The following is a 22,335-nucleotide window of genomic DNA, read 5'->3' as shown; positions in this document are numbered from 1 at the left end:
GAGGCAGTAGGATTTGCTGATGGCTCAGGTGTGAGGTGAGAGGGAGGGAGAGGAGTCACAGAGGACTCTGAGGGTTTGTCATGAGCACTTGGAAGGAATTACCATGAACTCAAATGGCATGTTGGTGGGAAAAGTGAAAGAAGATACAGGGAGAGATGCCAGGTAGGCAGAAGGGTCCAAAGTTCAGTGGAAGGGTTCTGGGCTAGAGATGTAAAATTGAGAATTCCCAGCATATGGATGATATTTAAGGCTGTGAGACCACATGAAGTCACCAAGGCAGAGAGTGTTAGAGAAGAGATCCTAGGACATAGCCCACTGACAGAAGTTGGGAAAAAGAGGAGAAACCACCATAGGAGACTGATGATAAGGCAGTAGTAAGGAGGGGACTGTAGAGATTGTGGTATTACAGGTGCCAAGGGAAGGAAGTATTTCCAGGAAGATGGAGTGGTTACTTGAGTTCGATCAAGAAAGATGAGAACTAGAAATTTATTTGCCATTAGGCTTATATTGTGGAGGTGACCTTGATAAGACCAGCTTGGGTTGAGTTGGAGAGGGAGGGAAAATCTTGATTGGAATGGGTTTAAAAGAAGTTTGGAGAAGAGAAATTGGAGGACCTAAATGTGAGCAGGACTTGTAAGGATTTTTCTCATAAATGCTAGAGAACCAGGGCAGTTGCCAGAGAGGAGGGTGGGGCTAAGGGAAGGCTCTTTCAGTTGGGAGAAATCATAGCATGTTTCTAAGCTGGTGGGGAAGATCCAGTGGACAAGGAAAATTCAATGAGGCAGGAGGAAGAGAAGAATTGCTAGAGCATTGTCACCAAGTAGGTGAGAGGCAATGGGGTCCTGAGCCCAGGTAGTTCATCCTAGGAGTGGGAAAGAGGGTGGAACTTACGAGCACAGAAGCAGGGAGGTGATCCCTGGGGGATAGCACCTGTGGAAATTCCCTTCATTGCTTCTATTTTCTATCAAAGAATAAACATGACCATCAACCAAAAACAAAAGGATGGGGAAGCATTTTTTCTTTAAAAAATAAAGTCTAAAAAAAAATAAAGTGTAAGGGAAAAAAGAGAGATGGAACAGATAGATTAAAAGAGATGTAATATATATATAAGAACTAATGTTATTAGGACATTATTTGGATTCTGATTCAAACAGAAAAAACAAAAACAAACAAAACTAGACGTTTGTGAGACCATTGGAAATCTGGGCACTGAATGGATATATTTGAATAAAAAATTATTGTTAACTTTGGAGTTGTGATGTTATTTAGATTGTGTTTTGTGTAAGGGTCATTTTTTTAGAGATAGATGCTGAAGTATTATAAATGAAATTGTGCAATGACAGGGTTTGCTTCAAATTAATCCAGCACAGACATGGGGTAGGGTGTATAGATGGGGTGTGGTTGGCCTGGGGTCAGTAACTGTTGAGGTTGGCTGGTGTGCACATGGAGTTTTATTATACTTCATAATAAAAATTAAAAGAAAAAGGAACAGGGAAGGAGAGGTGGGGGTTAAAGAAGAAAAGGTAAGGTATGAATTACCATCTGGGAGGGTGACGGGGGTTTGGGGGAGAGATGCATTTGATTGTCAGATGCCATTAAGGGCCCATTGGAGATTAGAGAACTTGAATCTGAAGTGAGGCCAGATGGCATTGAGGTGCGTATTTCCTCAGCCATGTTCATTACGCATGTACAGGCACAGAGTAGGCAGAGAGCTAGAGTTTACCAGGGTTGTGGGTTTAGCCAGCAATGTACAAGGAATTGAGAGTATCATTCACCCATCATGTTGATAAAGTCTTGGAGGACCAGGGAGGTGTCATTTCTTCTATGACTTCACAGCTAATTTGACTAGCTGATTCCCCAGTCCACCCACAGGTTTTGACTAAATTTAATACTTTATCACAAGTACTTAAAAATTATTTATTTGGAAGTTTTAAGGACAGAGGGGAAATGGAGATTTATTGCTGAATGGATATGGAGTTCCAGTTTGGACCTGGTAGGGGTGGTTGTACAACAATGTGAGCATACTTAATGCCACAGGACTGTAAAATGGTTAGAATGGTAAATTTTGTTTAACGTATATTTTACCACAGTCTTTTTTTAAAAAAAGATCATACCTGGTTGCATCTACAAGAAGAAATAAAGTGGGAATAGAAGTGATTCCAACTGAATGCACACTGGTGAAGCCACTCTGGAAAACAGTATGGTGGTTCCTCAAAAAGTTAAAAATAGAGCTGCCCTACAACCCAGCAATTGCACTATCAGGTGTTTACCCCAAAGGATAAACATAGTGATCTAAAGGGGCACCTGCACCCCAATCCTTATAGAAGCAATGTCCACAATAGCCAAACTATGGAAGGAGGCCAAATGTCCATTGACAGATGAATGGATAAATAGAATGTGGTTTATATATACAGTGAACTACTCAGCCATCAAAAAAGATGAAATCTTGCCATTTGCAAGAGGGTTACAGGTGAAGAGAGGGAAAAATAAGATGAAATCAGAGAGGGAGACAAACTATAACAGACTCTTAACTATAGGAAACAAACAGGGTTGCTGGAGGGGAAGTGGGTGAGGGGATGGGGTCACTGGGTGATGGGCATTAAAGAGGGCACATGATGTAATGTGCACTGAATGTTATATGCAACTGATGAATCACTAAACTACTTCTGAAATTAATAATACACTATATAGTAATTAATTAAATTTAAATTTAAAAAAGAAGTGGTTCCAAGCTTGTTCTATGGAGGGTGTCGTTGTGGGTCAGTTGGGAAGCAAAGCAACCCACATTCCTGATTATGGCTCATCTCTTGTAGGTTGTTCCTCTTATCTCCTCCTGTCTAACAGTTTCCCAAGACTTCCATCTGAAGCAGGAGTTCTCTTTCACTGCAGCATTTCTTTGTAGGTCCTAGTCACAGGACGACTGGAGGCCCAATTTCTATGGCTTACTGCCTTTCTGGAGAAGAGATGTTTCATAATGCAAAATATTTCTCTGGCAAGGTCATGTGATCAGTACAAATATGTCTGTGATTCATGCATGGTATACTTTAAAACCGAGACATACTGAATATCTAAATCAATTTTAGCTACTCCTCTTATTTTCCCTTGGGAGTAACAGTAATTTTTCTGGGATAATCACAGTATCTTCAAAAGGTACCCCAGGTGATTGCTGGTGATAGGGGGAATCCAGCATCAAGTGTGCCTCTGCAGCTATGCCTGCCCCAGTCAGTGGGAGAATGGGAAGACATTTTAAAGAAATCTTTAGTTTTGTGTAGTTTGCTTGTCTTTGTGTCTTCTACAGGGCCATTTGCAAAGTAGTGGTTGACATTTTGTTGTATGGCTAGGAGGTAGATTTTAGCTTGACATCAAAGAGCATGGGGCAATGGGGACACCAATGTGGGTTGGAGTTTTTACTCTACTACTCACCAGCTGAGAACCCCTAGAAGAGGTATTTATATCACCAGGCTTCAGGTTTCTAATGTGTAAATCCAGGGTAATAATGCCTTCCTTAGAGGAATTTGTAAGGACTAAAAGAGAGGGTTGCTCTAGGAGTGAATGTTCTTAACCCTCCTTCATTGCTGCCGCTTTTTTTGGCAAACGTAACTGTGAAAGAATTAGAATGTAGATATCTGTGTGACCTTAGATCACTGAACATCTCTGAGCTTTGGTGGCTGAATAATATTCCATTGGATGTGTATGCCACATTTTGTTTATCCACTCATCCATCCACAGACAATTGGGTTAGTTCCACCTTTTGGCTATTGTAAATAATGCTGAGATAAACATGGATTTACAAATACCTCTTGGAGACTCTGCTTCCGATTCTGTTGGGTATATACCTAGAAGTGGGATTGCTGAATCATATGGTAATTCTATTTTTAATTTTTTGAGGAACTGCTGTACTGTTTTCCATAGAAGCTGCCCCATTTTACATTCCTACCAGCAATGTAGGAGGGCTCCGTTTTCCGCAGCCTCACCGATGCTTGTTATTTTCTGGTTTTCTTAGTGATAGCTATCCTAATGGATGTGAGGTAATATCTCATGGTAGTTTTGATTTACATTTCCCTAACGATGTGACATCAAACATCTTTTCATGTGTTTGTTGGCCATTTGTGTATCTTTGGAGAAATGTCTTCTCAGGCCCTTTGCCCATTTTAGAGTCAGATTGTTAGTTTTGTTGTGAACTGTAGCAACAATCATCATCTTGGATCTAGTTTCTCTTATTCCCTATTTGCTTATTATATAGTTTTATTGCATAGCACTCTAACTCACTTATTTCACCTGCTGTGTAATATTTCATTGTTTGACTCTGCCACAGTTCAATGACTCCATTTCTCTGTTGATGAGCTTTTGGGCTTCTTCTAGGTTTCTGTTATGGTGAATAGGGCTGCAAGAAACATTTTTGTGCAGGTACAAGAAGAGTGTTTCATGGGTATATATCCAAGAGTATATTGCTAAATCATAGTTTGTGAATGTTCAATTTTAGGAGGGAATGTAAAACTTTTTCCAAAAGTGGTTGTACCCTTAGCAGTGTATAAGAAATCTTCAACCTCTTTCAACACTTGATATGATTGGACTTATTAATTTCTGCTGATTGAGTGAGTATAAATTGGCATCTCATTATAATCTTGATTTGCATTTTCCAGATCACCAGTATGTTTATTAGCCACATATATTCCAGTTTGTCTCCTGCCTTTATTTCTGTTGGTTATCCTCTTATTTGCTTGTAGAAGCTCTTTGTATATATTCTTGATGGTAATCTTTTGTCAAGTGCATGCATACCCAGTATCTCCTCCTAGGTTTTAACTGGTCTTTTCGTGTACCATAAGATTTCTTTTTTCCAAGTCAAATTTATTAAAGTATTACTTATATAGAATAAAATTCACCTATGTTAGTTGTAGAGCCCTATGAATTTTACAAACACATATGGTTATATAACCACCACCTAATCAAGATACAGAGCCTCTCCATCATTCCAAGAAATCCTCATGTACCCCTTTTTGGTTAGTCCTCTCCTACTGACCCTCACCCTTATTGGGTCCCTAAAGTTTGCATTTTCTAGAATGTCATATAAACAAAACCATACAGTATATAGCCTTTTGGGACTGACTTCTTTTAGAAGGCTTCTTTTGAAATGACTTTAACTTGCTACATGTATCAGTAGATCATTTCTTTTTATTGATAAGTATGGTTCCATTGTATTATGTACCTGTTTATTTATCCACTCACCTGTCAACAGACATTTGGCTTGTGTCTAGTTTTTGGCAATTATGAATAAACTTACCATAAATATCCACATATAGGTTTTTGTGTGGACATATATTTTCATTCCTCTTGGATAAATACCTAAGGGTAGGATTACTAGGTCATATATTAACTGGACCTTTAACTTCCTAAAAAACTGCCAAACTATTTTCCAAAGTGACGTAACCATTTTTTATTCCCATCAGCAATGTATTTGAGTCCCATTTGCTTTACATGCTCACCAGGACTTGGTATTGTAAGCTTTTTGGTTTTTTGAGCTCTAACAGGTATATAATCATATCTCATTACAGTTTTAGTTTGCATTTCCCTATTGACTAAAGATGATGAGTATCTCTTTGTGTGTTTATTTGCCAAAAATGTATCTTCTTTGGGAAATGTTTACATCATTTGCTTGTTTTTATTGTTTTTTTTTTTTCCCATCCAAGTACTAACCAGGCCCAACCCTGCTTAGCTTCCGGAGATTGGATGAGATCAGGCACATTCAGGCTGGTATGGCCACAGACTGGGTTATTTGTTTTCTTATTATCAGTTGAGAATTCTTGGTATATTCTTTGACTGGCCCTTTATCAGATTTGTGCTTTTCAAACATTTTTCCCCAGTTTGTGGCTTGTCCTTCATTCTCTTAGCAGTGTCTTTCAAATGGCCATGCAGGGACCGCTAACCCACCTTGGTCATTCTCCCACTGACTGGGGCAGGCATAGCTGCAGAGGCACACTTGATGCTGGATTCCCCCTATCACCAGCAATCACCTGGGGTACCTTTTGAAGATACTGATTCTTCAAATTGTTTACTGCTCTGTTTGGACTGGTCTACTTTTGCTAGATCTATGGGCAAGACTGTTCACGTTGATCTTGAACTTTCCAAATGCCTATCTTCCTTACAGTTAGAGAATCTCTTTTGGCATCAGAACACAGGTCCAGCTGTACTGAAATAACAGTGTCCAATTTTAGCTGGATTTTTTGCACCTTTGGAATGTGAGATCCACTCAGTGAAGCAAGTTATCAAGGAAAGTTAATCTCTTTTCTTGGAAATGTCATTATTGAACACTTATGATGCTCAGCACTGGGCAACTTATTTTGAGGAAAAATAGCTTTTAAATACATCTGGCAAAGTGTTTTTGTTTTTAGAAATATTGTCAAAATTCTGTAATCATGCTAGCCCGTAATGAGAATATGTTAAAAAAATTATTTCCATCCAGTTTGTATTACTTTATGTAGTAGCAGATTTTTCTTCCTAAATTGTTTTGCATTTGTTTTTGTATCTTAAATTTAATCTGCTGAGAGAAAGAAATGAGGTATAAAAATTGGAAAGGAAGAGATGTTATATTTACATAGAATACAGAGAATCAAATGAAAACTATTTTTAATTAAACTTTTTATTTTGAAACAATTATAGGTTCATTGGCAGTTATAGTAAATAATACAAATAGATCCTTTATATACTTTTCCCAGCTTCCCCAGTAGTAGCTTGCAAAAGCATAGCTCAGCTGGTTAAACAACTGACTCTTGATTTCAGCTCAGGTCATGATCTCAGGTCTTGAGATCAAGCCCCCCCATCAGGCTGCACACTGAGCATGGAGCCTGATTAAGATTCTCTCTCTCCCTCTGACCCTCCCTCTTTCTGTCTCTCTCTAAATAAATTAGTAAATATCAAATCTTAAATTAAAAAACAAACAAACTAGAGCACAACCTAATAGCCAGGATATTGGTAATCGACTGTCAAGATCAAAACCATTTCCATCACAGCAAGGATCCCTCTCGTTGACATTTTTTTTCAAAGACTTTATTTATTTACTTATTTGAGAGAAAGAGAGAGAGAGAGAGAGAACGCAGAAGGGAGAGGGAGAGAATTTGAAGCAGACTCCAGGCTGACAGGAGAGCCTGATGTGGGACTTGATCCCATGACTTGAGACCATGAATTGAACCATACCTAAGAGTCAGATGCATCACATACTGAGCCCCCCAGGAGCTCCTCCTCTTGTTGACATTTTTTTAAAAGATTTTATTTATTTATTCATGAGAGACACAGAGAGAGAGAGGCACAGACCCAGGCAGAGGGAGAAGCAGGCCCCATGCAGGGAGCCTGATGTGGGACTTGATCCCGGGTCTCCAGGATCACATCCCAAGCTGAAGGTGGCGGTAAACCGCTGAGCCACCGGGGCTGCCCCTCCTCTTGTTGACATTTTTTTTTAAGATTTATTTATTTATTTATTTATTTATTTATTTATTTATGAGAGAGAGAGAGAGAGAGAGGCAAAGACACAGGAGGAAGGAGAAGCAGGCTCCATGCCGGGAGCCCAACGTGGGACTCGATCCCAGGGCTCCAGGATCACACCCTGGGCAAAGGCAGGCGCTAAACCGCTGAGCCACCCAGGGATCCCCCTCTTGTTGACATTTTAAAGCCATACCCATCTTCCTTAATCTGTGGCAACCCTAATCTGTTCTTCCTTTCTATAATTTCATCATTTCTAGAATGTTATATAATAAAATCATGATCTATTAATTTTAGGGGATTGGCTTCTTTTAGTCAACATAAATCTCTGGAGATCTAAGTTACCACATGTATCAATAATTTTTCCCTTTTTGTTGCCGCTGTAATATCCCACTATACTATACCACAGTGCAACCATTCACCCATTGAAGGATACTTGGTTGTTTCCTTTTGGGGGCTATTATAGAGCTGCTATAAACATTCCTGTACAGGTTTTTGTGCAGACATAAGTCCTTACTTCTCTAGGGTAAATGCCCAGAAGTGCATTTGCTGGGTCATGTTATAGTTACATGTTTAATTTCTTAGTTGTATTAAGAAATTAAACTAGAGCGTAACCTGGCTGTATTGTATTGTTCCTGTATTGTAACCTGGCTATACCCTTTTATGTTTCCACTAGCAATGCATGAGTGATTTAGTTTTTCTACATCTTGCCAGTGTTTGGTGATGTCGTTACTTTTTATTTTAGCCATTCTGATAGGTGTGTAGTGATAACTCATTGTTTTGTTTTTTGTTTTATTTCCCCTCTCCTTTTCATTCCGTTAATGGCTAGTGACGTTGAACTTCTTTTCAAGTGCTGATTTGCCATCTGACTATCTGTTTTAGTGAGATGTCTTCTGGCCATATTCTAATTGGATTGTTTGCATCTTTGCTGCTGAGTTTTGGAAAGTCTTTATATATTCTAAACTAGTTCTTTGTCATATGTGTAATTTCTCCCACTCTTCATCCTCTTTTGCAGAACAGAGTTTTTAATTTTGATGAAATCCACTTTATCAGTTTTTTTCTTTATGGATGGTGCTTTTGGCATCAAACCTAAGAACTGTTTGCCTACCCCTGGATCTCAAAGATTTTCTCCTGTTTTACTTCCACAAGTTTTCTAAGTTACATTTTACATTTAAGTCCACCATCCATTTTGGGTCCATTTTGTATAAGGACTTCGGCTGAGATTAATTTATTTTTTTCACCATGGATTTCCAGTTGCACCAGCACCATTTGTTGAAAAGGCTGTCTTTTCCTCTATTGCCTCATTGCTTCTGCATATTTGACAAATTAGTTGAGCATATTTGTGGGAGTCTACCTCTGGATTTTCTATTCTGTTCCATTGGTCTATGTGGCTGTTCCTTTGCCAGTACCACACATTTTTTATTACTGGAGTTTTTTTTCATTTGGGTAGACTGCTCCCTCCTGTGTTTTACTTCTTTTTCTAGCTATTCTAGATCCTTTGTATTTCCATATAAATTTTAGAATAATCTGAAGAGCCTGGTGGGATTTTGATATCTGAGATTGCATTGAGCCAGTATATCAATTTGGGGAGAATTCACATCTTTACTGTGTTGAGTCTTCCAATCCATGAATGCAGTGTGTCCCTCTGTTCGTTTAGATCCTTGATTTCTTTTATAGGCATAGCATAGTTTTCTGCATACAGGTCCTATACATGTTTTGTTCATTTTATACCTAAGTATTTCATTTTTTAAGGGATTGTAAATGGTATTGTATTTTTAATTTTTCCATGTGCTCATTGCTTATATATAGAAATACAGTTGATTTTCAAATGCTTACCTTGTATTTTGAAATCTTGATGATTCCATTTATGAATTCCAGACAGGTTTTTGTTTTTGTAGATTCCTTGGGATTTTCTACATAGACCACCATGTTATCTGCAAATAGAAACAGTTTTATTTCTTCCCTTCTGTCCTGTATGCCCTGGACTTCCTTTTCTTGCTTTATTCCACTGGCTAGGACTTCAAGCTTCAAGTAAGATTGGTGAAAGTGGATATCCTTGCCTTGTCTCCAAATTTAAGGGTAAAGCATTCAGTCTTTCGCCATTAAGTATAATGTGTTAGCTGTGGATGTTTTGTAGATTTTTAAAAATCAGGTTGAGGAAGTTTCTCTCAATTTTTTTCTGAGAGTTTTTTATTTTAATCATGAATGGGTATTGAATTTTGTTAAATGCTTTTTCTATCTTGATTGATAGGATCATGTGATTTTTCTTCCTTAGCTTGTTAATATGGTGGATTACCTTGATGATTTCAGAATATTAAACCAGACTTGCATCCTTGGAATGAACCTACTTCGTCATAGTGTACAATTCTTTTTATATATTCTATTTGCTAATATATTTTTAAAGATTTTCATATCTATATTCATCAGAGGTATAGTTTTCTTCTTTTTTTTAGAGGTATAGTTTTCTATGTTTTGTCAGATATTTAGTTTTCTTTTTCTTTTTTTCTGTATTTGTCTGATTTTGGTATCAGAGTCACAGCTTCATAAAATGAATTGGGAAGTGTTCTCTTCTACAGTATGGAAGAGATTTTCTTTTTTTTTTTTTTTAAGATTTTATTTATTTATTCATGAGAGAGAGAGAGACAGAGACAGAGACATAGGCAGAGGGAGAAGCAGGTTTCATGCAGGAAGCCTGATGTGGGACTCAATCCCACAGTCCTGGGATTATGCCTTGAGCCAAAGGCAGACGCTCAACCACTGAGCCACCCAAGCATCCCTGGAAGAGATTTTCTAAAATTGGTGTTGATTCTTCTTTAAAAGTTTGTTAGAATTCTTCAGTGAAACAGTCTAGGCCTAAAAATGCCTTTTCTGGGAGCTTTTAAATTATGAATTAGATTTCTTTAATAATTATGAAGCCATTCCAATTATCTGTTGCATATTAGGAGTTGCAGTTGTTTGTATTTTTGGATACAAGAATTGGTCCATTTTGAGTAAGTTTTTAAACTTATGTGTTGAGTTGTTTGTAGTGTTTTCTTATTATCCTTTTGATGTCTGGAGGATCTTTAACGACATCTGCTTTTTCATTCCTGATATTGGCAATTGTGTCATCTCTTTTTTTCTTTTTCAGTTTTGCTAGTTTGTCAATTGTATTGCTCTTTTTTCTTTTCTTAAGATTTTACTTATTTGACAGAGAGAGAGAAAGAGAGAGAATGAGAGCACGAGCGGGGGGCAGCAGGCAGAGGGAGAGGGAGAAGCAGGCTCCTCACTCAGCAGAGAACCTGACATGAGGCTCAATCCCTGAATCCTGGGATCATGACCCACACCAAAGGCAGACGCTTAACCCACTGTGCTACCCAAGTGCCCCTGTATTGATCTTTTCAAAGAATTAGCTCATGTTAAAAAAAAGAAAGAACTAGCTCATTTCATTAATCTTTTTATATTGGTTTTGCTTTCTAGTTCATTGATTTCTGCTTTCTTGTTTCCTTCCTTCTGCTTGGTTTGGGTTTATTTGGTCCTCTCTGCTAGCTGGCTTTCTTTCTTTGTTTCTTTGTTTGTTTGTTTGTTTGTTTCTTTATTTCTTTCTCTTTTAAGATTTTATTTATTTATTTGAGAGAGAGAGAGAAAGAGAACAAGAGCAGGAGGAGGGGGCAGAGGGAGAAGCAGGATCCCCTATGAGCAGGGAGCCTGACCCAGAGCTGCATCCCAGGACACCGAGATCATGACCTGAGCTGAAAGCAGACACTTAACCAACCAAGCCACCCAGGTGCCCCTCCTCTCTACTTTCTTGAAGTGGGACCTCATATTATCGATTTAAGACGTTTCTTCTTTTCTAATATATGTATTTAGTACACAAATAAATTCAGGATGAAAATAATGATGTGGAAAAAATTTCAAGCTCCTCTTATAAAGAGTTAATTTTCCTAGTAAGTAAAGAGTTACTTCAAACTGATAAGGCTAAACTAGCTACCTAGTAGAGAAATGAGCAAAGCATAGAACAGTTAAAGAAAAGGAAAATACTCAAATTCATTTATAAGTGAACCACAAAAGGCAATTAGCAAAAAAAAAAAAAAAAAGAAAGAAAAGAAAGAAAGAAAAGAAAACAATTAGCTTGTCAAAGGGGAAAAAAAAACACTAGTAATACAGATACAGCATATTGGAAAAGTGGGAAACAGAAACTCAAATATTGCTGGTGGGAGTATAAATTATCACAGCCTTCACAGAGAGCAATTTGGCCACCTTCCCTTTGACCCAGAAATTCTGCATCCAAGAATTTATCCTAAAAATAGTCTTGCAAGTGTGAGAAATCACATATATCCAAGGATGTGTACTTGCAACAATTTTCTGCATCCAATGATTACAAACATTCTAAATGTCTAAGAATAGAGGATTGAGCACATAAATATGACATGTTCATCCAATGGAATACTATGCAGCTGCTAAAAGCAGTTTTACCTGAGCTAAGATAGATATCTAAGATGTTTGTTAACTGAGGAAAGCAACGTAGGTGAACAATGTGTATACTATAATTTTTTTTTAAAATGTGTATCTATGTATACACAGCCACCCTCTGAAAGGATACACAAGAGACTGGTAACAGTGGCTGGCCAGGAGCAGGGGCTGAATGGAACTGGGAAGCTAGGGGATGGAGTTGGGGGGGAATTTACTTACATATATTTATATATACTCATATACTTGTGTATACCTTTTTTGAAGATTTTATTTATTTACTCATGAGAGACACACAGAGAGAGGCAGATACACACGCAGAGAGAGTAGCAGGCTCCCTGCAGGAAGCCCAATGTGGGACTTGATCTCAAAACCCCAGGATCATGACCTGAGCCAAAGGCAGATGCTCAACCAGTGAGCCACCCAGGTGTCCCTGTATATACTTTTAAAATATACTTTTATTGTATACTCTTTTGCATCTTCTGAATTTCATATCATGTGAAGGGATTACCGATTCAAAAAAAGTAAAATAATTTTTTCAATGCTTAGCTTAAGTAAAAACCTCCAGAAAGAAGTAGAGACAGAAAAAAAAATAAGTCTTTGTTTCCTGTGCACAGATTAGATATCCAGGGGGAGGAGGGACATGAACCAGGACTCAGGAGAATTTTTATTTTGTATGTCCTCAGAAGTACACACATATAGAATCCTAGAATTCCAAGGCAAGAGGGTGTTGGAGATTCCCCCAGCCCCATGTTTATTCTGTGACCAAGGGCAGGACAATCTGAGAATAAACATTTGCTAAGAAGAAATCTGTAAACTCTCCCCATGCAGACATTGAGATAGGAACACCAAGGGATCGCAGTTTGGGAGCCAGTGAGCCACCCCACATATTCCCTCCAGTCACTAGTTGGACATGCTTTGCCTGCCCCTTATTGCTGGGGGCACATTCCACTGCCCACTGTGCCCCCTGAACCCAGGCCTCGTTCATAGGAACCCAGCGGGTGTCTGGCCTTCTAGTATATGGAGGCAGTACCTCAGGTGCCCAGCACCCTGGGAGTGGTCCCCACACATCTGTGACTGAGAGCCTCTCTTCTTGCAGCCTGTGGGATATTGGATATCTTTCTTGATCACAGTTCCTACCCAGAGTATCAGGTGTCCTTCCTGGATCTTTTTATCCCTGGATCAGGTGGAGAGTCTCTACCATGGATTCTAAGTCTCCCTTCCCACTTAACCCTGAAGTCCTATGAGCAATGATGATAAAAACATTGGGGGTAGTTATAACCTCCGCATCTTTAAGGTTCTCTGGCTGGCTGGCTTTTTATCTGTCCATCTCTCTTCAAATCACAGCTCTCATTTGATACTCACAGCAACTTCTTAGAGCAGATCTAATCCCCAATTTTCAAATGACAGTACAAGGATTTGTTTTTCAAGTGTTTTCCTGTACATTATCTCATTGTAGACCCCCCCAATGCTCTCATATAGGCAAGGAAAGTTTTATTAACCCAGATATACAAATGGGGAGATTAAAGAAGCAGCTGTGGAATAGTGGGCCTTTGGGATAAGAATCTTTGGGTTTGAATACTGACTCAATGGGTTTATTACACCTGTTTCCTCCAGTGTGAAATGGGAATAATAATATCTGCATCCTTTGTCATCAGACTGGATTGTTGTTAGGATCAAATAACTATGGTTCAAAAGTGTTTCAAGAATTAGCATTCTAAAAAAAAGAATTAGCATTCTAATAATTTATTGTTTCTCAGTCTGTTCTATCATTTAAAATTGTATTTTGAAAATGTTTTGCAAAGGAGAAGATTATGTAACAAACCTGATGTGCCAATCATTGTCTGCAATAATCATTAGTACAAAGCCAGTCTTGCCTCAACTATACCCTTCCCACCTTTTCTTCTTTTGCTTTACTGACTCGTTTTCAAAATTATGAAGTATTTCCCTAACATCCTTAAAATGAATTATTTGGAGTTGCAAAAGATATTCTTAGGGATTCATAACATACTTGTTATGTTTCAATCTACTGCAGTTATGATCCTTGTTGATGTCCAGTTTGACCAAGGAAACCTTATTCTGGTTGGCTTTTGAGTTCTTTTGGCATGACTCTTCTAGTTTTTGACAATGCGTTTGATCTTTTAGTTTGGTGAGATGTTCTAGGTTTATCTTGCACAATTGCTGTCTCAGACATTTCTCCAAGGAAGCCTGATTCCTTTGAGGGGGATGGTATTTAGAGTTCATAAACTGATTGCCAGAGGTGCTCAATTCTCCTGGGATGATCCTTGTTTCTAGGTCTTAGTGAACAGGGCTCAAGAGAGTGTGTGTGTGTGTGTGTGTATACATGTGTGTGCATGCATGCATGCGTGTGGAAGATAAAACATGAAATTCATCCTGATACTCCAGTTAACAATCAGGACTACAGACTTTTTACCTGATCTCGTCAATTTTACATCTGTATCACCTTTCAGGAAGAAAATCTTTTTCTTTTTTTTTTTAAGATTTTATTTATTTATTTATTTATGATAGTCATGGAGAGAGAGGCAGAGACACAGGTAGAGGGAGAAGCAGGCTCCATGCACCGGGAGCCCGATGTGGGATTCCATCCTGGGTCTCCAGGGTCATGCCCTGGGCCAAAGGCAGGCGCCAAACCGCTGCGCCACCCAGGGATCCCCTTTTTTTTTTTTTAGCAACATCAGTATTATTATTCATTTGACTTATTCCACAATACACTACAAAAGTCTCAGAATAATAGTAAGAATATAACAGTACCATTGATAATATGATTATTGAAAACAGTTTAGGGTTGGAGGGGCACCAGGAATGGGGCAGTTCCTTTTATTCTTAAGTATATCCTTCCAAGGATATATATTCAAATTACTATGTTTTAATTTCTCTATAAACTCATTTGCTGTATTTTATTTTAATTTTAGGCATTTCTTTTAAAATATTTTTTTTCTTTTAAAATATTAATTGTGCTTTTATAATTATGTCAGATATTTACATGTTCCAAAGCAAATTCACAAAATAAGGTCTATTTAAAACCCAGCTTCTATCCCAGTCCCATCCACTTCATTCCTCTCCCTCTCTGTAGGTCTTTAAAATTTTATTTTTTTAACATTTATTTATTTATTTGAGAGAGAGAGAGAGCATGCAGGGTGGAGGGACAGAGGGAAAGGGAGAAAGAGTCTCCAGCAATCTTAGGACCCTGAGATCACAACCTGAGCCAAAACCAAGGGTCAGATGCATAACTGACCATAACTGCCACTCAGTAGCTCTTAAATTTTATTTTATGCTTTATCCTTTTATTATATTTTTTTAAAAAATAAGCAAATACGTATTTATCTTTGCATTTCTCTCCCTTTCTTAAATAAATGATAGCATATTAAACACACTTTTTTCCTACCATGTTTGTTGTACTTAACAGTAGAGATCACAGTATAGACACATAGTGTATCTTTCAAACATACTCCTAGAACTGGGATTGCAGGTCAAAGAGCGAGTACATGCAGATTTTGACAGATGTTGCCACATTCCCCTTCACAAAGGTGGATTTTACTATTTCCTGCAGACACATTTTAATGTTAAAGCAAATGGTTAAGTGAGCTGTGTTATCTGCACCACGAAAGTTAATTGGTTGCCCAGAAGGACTGGCACTGGCCTTGAACCTGCAAATTCTAACTAGTAGCCAAGTGGTCTGACCCACTCTATACTAACCATTTTACAGATGAAGAAACTCAGACACATGCAGGGAAGCGATACACCCTAAATGACATAACAAACTAGAACTTCAAATCCATGTTCCCTGACCCTAAAATTAGTTCTCCTCTCAATATGCTATAGATTTCTTTGTGGGGAACTCTGTAGATGGGGAAGCAAAACATAATAGTTCTCCTAAGTTAAGACAAGTAATGAGGTAATTATGAGTAAATTCCCCCACGGGTATAGGAGAAATTCTCCGAGATAGGGCTTAACTCCTTTAAGTGAACAGGGAATCAGCAATTAGATTATGATATCAGGGCACTAATAATGATCTTATGGACGAGAGAGACCGCCAGCATCCAACATGTTTAGGCACTTTGCAGAATCACTCTCATTTCTTGCACGGTGTCTTGAATTCTTTAAACAAAGGTATCATTATGCTAAGCAAAACTTTCCAAAGGGGTGTGGACAGAGATGTAATTTCCCAGTGAATGGACAGGCTGCAGACCACAAAGCCTTTTCTCTTTCTTTCCTAGAGTGACCCCAGGGCTCTTTGTGCTTGCTTTGTGACAGGTTGATTGACTTATGTGCACTTTGGGATACTGGCGTTTCCTTCCCTGCTGCAGGCTGGAAGAGAGCCTCTGGTATCGCAAGAAGGAGGCTGAATGAGGCAGAGACGGTGAGTGGGGCGAGTGGGGGAGTGGGGCTTGGCTGGTGCACATGACTCTGAGCAGGGGGGTGGGGGGAGATTCTTGCCTCTCCTCTTCTCTTTGATGAGCCAAGGTTCTTTGGCTTCCCCAGTTTTGTAAAAGGACATCCCCTTCTCCCTAGAGCAGGCCACAGAACCAGACCTCCAGGCTCTCCTTTGCAAGGAGGCTGGCACTGGGGAGACTTTTGCTTCTTTTCTCCAGCAGATGCAGTCAGTAACATTTGTCTCGTCATTGTCCCAACTGTCCACCTGAATTGAAAAGTGGGGAAACAGCTTTGTGACCCACACCCTCCACCACCCCTCCCTGCCATAACGTGGCCTCCACAACCTGAGAGCCTCCTGAATGACAGCCTCAGCATATGGGGGGCAGTCTGGAGAACCCCTCCTCTGAGGGGTGCATGGGGGCCCAGCAGATGGACCAGTAAGCAACCCAAGGCCCTCATCCCTAAAGCCGACTCTGTGTGTACGGTCTGCATTGTTCCATTCTCAGCTAGAATTTCCTGCTGCCTGCCTCTCCTGTTTTAGTCTCAGGCTGGAGTGGCAGGGGAGGAAATGTGGGCAATGAAGGCTGCTATTTTAACCGAGGAGTCACTGGTGACAGATCATTAGCTAACGGCCTAGAGGCTTGAACAAAGAGAAGTTTCCTTATTCTTGACTTTGGGCACCTCTGCCTCGTGGCATTCGGTCTTTCTCTCTCCAGCCCCTTTTTCCTGTTCTCCCTGAAGTTGGAGATGGGGCTGTGGGGTGAGGGGTGGTACAGGGAGGGGGTTGAAAGGTGGGAGCAGAGCATGCTGATGACATGTATTCGGGATCTGGACAAAATCCAGCTCTACTTGCTTGGCGACTTTAGGAGTATTTTTGACTGCTCCTGGCCTGAGTATCCTGGTTTATACGATGGGGATACTAGTGGACATCTGGTCAAGATTTAAGATTAAATGTATAAAGAGTGCTGCACAGTGCCTGACATGGAGCAGGTGTTCAGTAAATGAAAGTTGTTATTATTTATCCTATGAACAGAGCTCAGATATACTTGTCTCATCAAGGTAGTTTCTGTGTGGGCTCTTTTAGGGCTACAGCTTGCTTTTAAAACTGTCAGGTTTCAGGGACCCCTTGGGAAATCCATCTGAATCTCTGAATCATTGTTACTAATATTGAACTGGAACACACTGCCTGACCTTGAGGGTGGGAGGCACCATTCTTTTGTTCTACTGTTTTTGGAGGACTCTCATCACAAAAGTGGTTTGCCAGGCTATTTTCATGGACATGCAAAGATAGTAAAATGGCATGGGAACAGACCCCCCCCCCCGCCCAGGTCCAGGACAGAATCAGGGGGTGGTCAGCTTTGTGTTACCTTGCCCCCACTTTTGGCACTTTTTCATGTACCCTGCCTCCTGTCGATCCCTTACCCTCCAAAGCCCCTCACTGCCCTCCCTGGGCACAAGTACTATGGGTTGCCTCCCCAGACCCCCACCTGAGGACCCTTCCCTTCTCAGATGATAGCAGCACCACAGCGCAACGGCACATCTGGCTGATGCCAAGCAAACTTGTGCTGGGTCGCACCTCCGAACCCTTCCAATCTAACCAGCAATCAGTCCCTAGTAGTGGCTCAGAACTTGATTTTTATAGTGTGTCCATTTCAATATGTCATTTGACTTTCATGATAATTCTGTGGTGCGAGCAAGGCTAGTGTCTTCATTCCACTTGATTGAGGACTAAACCGAGGCTCAAGAAATTATTTCTCCAACATTCACAAAATTTATTGGCAACAGAGCCTGTACTAGAGCTGAGATGCCCTGTTTTTCTTGCCATGACACTGCGCTGCTTCCTCCAGTCTCAGGCACCCACACACCATGAGGGGTCAAAGGGTCAAAGGAATTTCAGACACACAGAGAAACCTTTAAAAAAAAAAAGAATGCAGAGAGTACACGTGAGCAGGCACCTATGGCTATTGATGAAACAAGAAGTTCAGGGAGAAGAGAGCTATCATCCTTATAATAATCAACATTTTGAATGCACCCTGTATGCACCAGGAGCTGTGCTCTGGACTTGATGTGACTTTCCCATTTAATCCTCACAACAAACCTATGAAACAGGACCCGTTATTGCTCACAGTCTACTGGTGACCGAGATACGGAAAGATTCCGGCATGTGCCCAAAGCTCCACATCTCAGAAAGGGCCGGTGCTTGAATCTGAATCCCAGCAGTCCAGCCCCAGGACCCGCATGGCTGGGTTTGGGGTGGCCGGTTCCAAGTCTTATTGGAAACTCTGCGTAGCTTTCTCCCAGCCCACCTGCAGCCAGGTTCCAGGTGGGAATCAGATTTCGGAAGCCTCATGGGGCAAGTCATCCGTTTCTGGGTCCTCCTTCCCTCTGACTCCTCTCCTTTTGTTCTGAGGCAGCTGCCATCTGGAGCTGCCCCAGGCATCTGCTCTCTGCACACTCCTCCCTCCCCTCATGAGGCACCTTCCCCACTCAGACTAATCTGTCACCCTCCCTCCACTCCCCCAGCCCAGCACTTCAGCTCCTGGTCCTCACCAGGCACTCGGAGCAGACACCTGCCCTCTGACACAAGGCAGAGAAACCTCCCAGTTCCCCAGGCCTTCAGTTTCCCAGATGGATCCATTTGGCTCATTGCACTCACGCTCCTAAGCCCTTCTGCCTGTTGCGGAGAAGCCGGGCCTCCTCTCTCCAGAAACATTACAACAGGCCACCTTGGTTGACATGGGCTCAGGACACAGGACTGTGGGTTGATGGAGAGGGACGGGAAGCTTCATTGGGAGCTGTTTTGCATCTCTCCCCCTTCCCCCAAGACTGATTGATTGACTCCAGGGCCCTTAGGCAGCACCTGTGGTTAGCCACCTTCTCCTGGGGGCACAGAGATCTGCAGGCTAGGTGTGGGGACAAGGTAGCAGCAGTGAAGTCAGTGAAAGCTGTTCCGCTAACAGCTATCTACCTCCTTCCTCCTGAAGTGATGCAGCCTCTTTTCCACCCCTCAGCCTTTTCTGCCACCCTGCTAAACCCACCTTTTTAAGCAGAAGATGGGCTGTTGAGTTTGAGACGGCAAGTCGCCTCAGCTTCTATTTCTAACAAGAGGACTGCATCTCTAGCAAAGACAGATGCTGTTCTACTTGCTGATACATGCACTTCTCAAGACATAAGACACACAGCTTTCCTCTGCACCCCTGGAACCAGTCTTTGGTGTAAGCGCTATAGCTGCCAGCACTTTGCATCAGACTCCCAGACACACGGCTCATCCTTTAACACACGCGGCAGCCCTCCCTGTCTGCACCGTCTCCCCTCTCCCAGGCTCCTGTGTTTTCACACCCGCAGCCTGCGGAAGCCTGCGGAGATGCCAGTTGGATCCAAACTGATGTCTGTCTAGGATGTAAATGGAGGGGGCTGGGGGAGGGGGGCAGCTGCCACTCCCTCCTGCTGTCTTAGTTCCTTCCCTTAATCCTGTACCCCTTTATCAGTCCAGCAGGAATTTTAAAAATGCTGCTGGGGCTATGCTATCCTCAGAATATCAGCGGCCACAGCAATATGGAGAGCAGGATGGAAGTTACCTCCAAAGAACTGACACAGCTCCCTCTCCAGGGCTGACTCCAGCTAGAGGCAGTTGACATCATAGGTCATGGGGCGTCAGTGGAGGAAGCTGACATGAACAAAGGGTAGGGGTCTCCAACAGTGTGAGGTGCTTGAGTTAAGGAGACCCTGACAGAACAGGAAAGGGAGGAGCCCAAAGCTGCTTTGGCTGGTCTGGGATCTTGCAGGAACCCCCCTTTCTCTCTGGTCTGAAGTAGACAATGCCTGTGCAAATAACCATAGTTGGTTTTAAGAGGGAATAATAACTCCTTGGCCACAGAGCCCATGTTAGGTTATTTGCACAGGCATTGTGCACTTTGTAGATCTATAAAGTAGACTTGCAGATTCGAAAGCCCAGCTCGTCCAAAGCCATGGAACATTGCAGTATACCAGCTGTAACTTGGGGAATAGGAGAAAGGACCAGTGGTTTTTGAATGCCAAGTTTGCGCCAGGCCTTGGGTCAGATGCTGTACATATACTTTAGCACACTAATTAACTTAAAATTAATTGATTTAAAACCAGTCATTTAATTAATAATCATTGCAACAGGGGCACCTGGGTGGCTCAGTTGGTTAAGTGTCTGCCTTCAGCTCAGATCCTGATCCTGAAGTCTTGGAGTCAAGCCCTGCATCAGGCTTCCTGCTCGGCAGGGAGCCTGCTTCTCCCTCCGCCTCTGCCCCTACTCATGTTCTCTCTCTCTCATTCTCTCTCTCTCAAGTAAATAAAATCTTTTTAAAAATCATCACAACAACCTTTTAATAAGTGTCTTCACCCCACTTTTGGAGACAAGAAAACTGAGGCTCTAAGAGAGAATAAATACCTTGTTGAAGACCACACAGCAGGTAAATGGCCAAGGGGGCATTGAAGCCCAGATGTGTGGCTCCAAGTCCATGCCTTTTCCACATGCCAGAGCAATTCTATATCACTTCCCCTTGAAGCCACATCTCTGAATCCATGTCTGATGTGTTTCCCCTGGTCTGTATGGTTTCCTAGCTAGTTCACTGTTCACCTTTATTGATTTTAAGCCCAGCCCTGTTCTGCTTTGAACAAATAAACCCTTGTTCCTGTGAAGGACACAGGAAAGAGGTAGAAGCCACTGCCCTCACTCTCAGGAAGCTCACAGTCCTCTCTCTTTCCTGCACTCCAAGCAAAACTATCATCTTATCCCTCTTTTTTCTCTACTTAAGCTCATTCTGTGGTTTTCAAATGGCTTCAGGACCTTGGTCTGTTGAAACCAGGCATAGAACCGCACAGAGGACAGAGTAAGCAGCTTAACATGAGTGACATTGTGAGGAGATGGATCCAGATGGTAGGTCCTTCAGTGATCAGTAGCCTGGACTCCGAATGGGGCACCCCACTAAGGGAACCTGGGAGCCCATTGGTCAGTGCCTAGGGTAGGCAGCTGCATATGAAAGAAAGATGGCTAGGGCTTAGATGTACAGTGGTCTTCCTTTAGGGAAGCCTCTGAGAGGGATTGAGTTTCCTACCTGTTCTCTCTGCAGCATGCCCTCTATACAGCATTTTGCAATTTACTATGGGGTGAGGGACAAAACTGTAACTTCCCAAAGGTAGCATACAAGAACTTAGCCCTCCATCTTTTGTTTTTCATCAATATCCAGTATATTAAAGTTCTAAGTCCCCAAACCAAATTCTTCCTTAAACTTTTCAACTGACCAATTTTACAATTCTCTTCATAAATCTCATAAATTTTGACAAGCGTTTGTTTGATTCCGTTAAGAAACAGTTCAAAAATAAATAAATGAATCTAAAAGAGAGAGAAAGAGAAACTTAGTTCAGTGGGGTGCCTAGATGGCCCAGTCAGTTGAGCTCTTGGTTTCAGCTCAGGTCATGATCTCAGGGTCCTCTGCTTGAAGATTCTCTCCTTCTACCCCTCCTCCCGCCTGCTGGACATTCGCGTGCCCCCCCCCTTAAATAAATAAATCTTTAAAAAAGAAACCTAGTCCATTAAATCCCTTTCACCATTTGAAACTATATTTGTAAATTTTATCATTCACTTTCCTTTTTGAAACATCAGTTTTCTAACAAAGCCTTCCTATTCCTTATGTAGTTCTTTTTTTCTTATTGATTATTTAAGTAATCACTTTATTGAGATGTAATTCCCATAACATACAATTCAACTATTTAAAGTATACAGCTTAATGATTTCTAACATATTCACAGAGTTGGGCATTCATCACCACAATTAATTTTAGAACATTTTCATTGCCTTTACCCTCCAACCCCCCAAAACCCTATACCCACCAGGGATTCCTTACCTTTCTCCCACTCTGGTATTCCTAGCCCTAGACAACACTGATCTACTTGCTACTTCTATCAATATACCAACTCTGCATTTAATATTAATGGGATTATACAACATGTAGTCTTCTACAACTGGCTTCTCAAGGTACATCCATGTAGTAC

At 41.1% G+C, this 22,335-nt stretch overlaps 1 protein-coding gene across 20 annotated transcripts in view; it reads left to right on the top strand.

Moving 5' to 3' along the window:
• NFASC (neurofascin) overlaps positions 1-22,335 on the top strand; it is a 181,436-nt gene that overhangs the window by 69,255 nt on the left and 89,846 nt on the right. For all 20 annotated transcript variants that reach the window (XM_072814748.1, XM_072814736.1, XM_072814750.1 and 17 more), the window contains exon 2: positions 16,195-16,300. The gene's annotated coding sequence lies outside the window, so the exon portion shown is untranslated. The remainder of the gene's footprint in view (positions 1-16,194; positions 16,301-22,335) is intronic.

Source organism: Canis lupus, chromosome 38 (genome assembly GCF_048164855.1).
Source record: "Canis lupus baileyi chromosome 38, mCanLup2.hap1, whole genome shotgun sequence".
NCBI classification, from domain to species: domain Eukaryota; kingdom Metazoa; phylum Chordata; class Mammalia; order Carnivora; family Canidae; genus Canis; species Canis lupus.
This window is presented reverse-complemented; position numbering and strand designations above follow the sequence as displayed.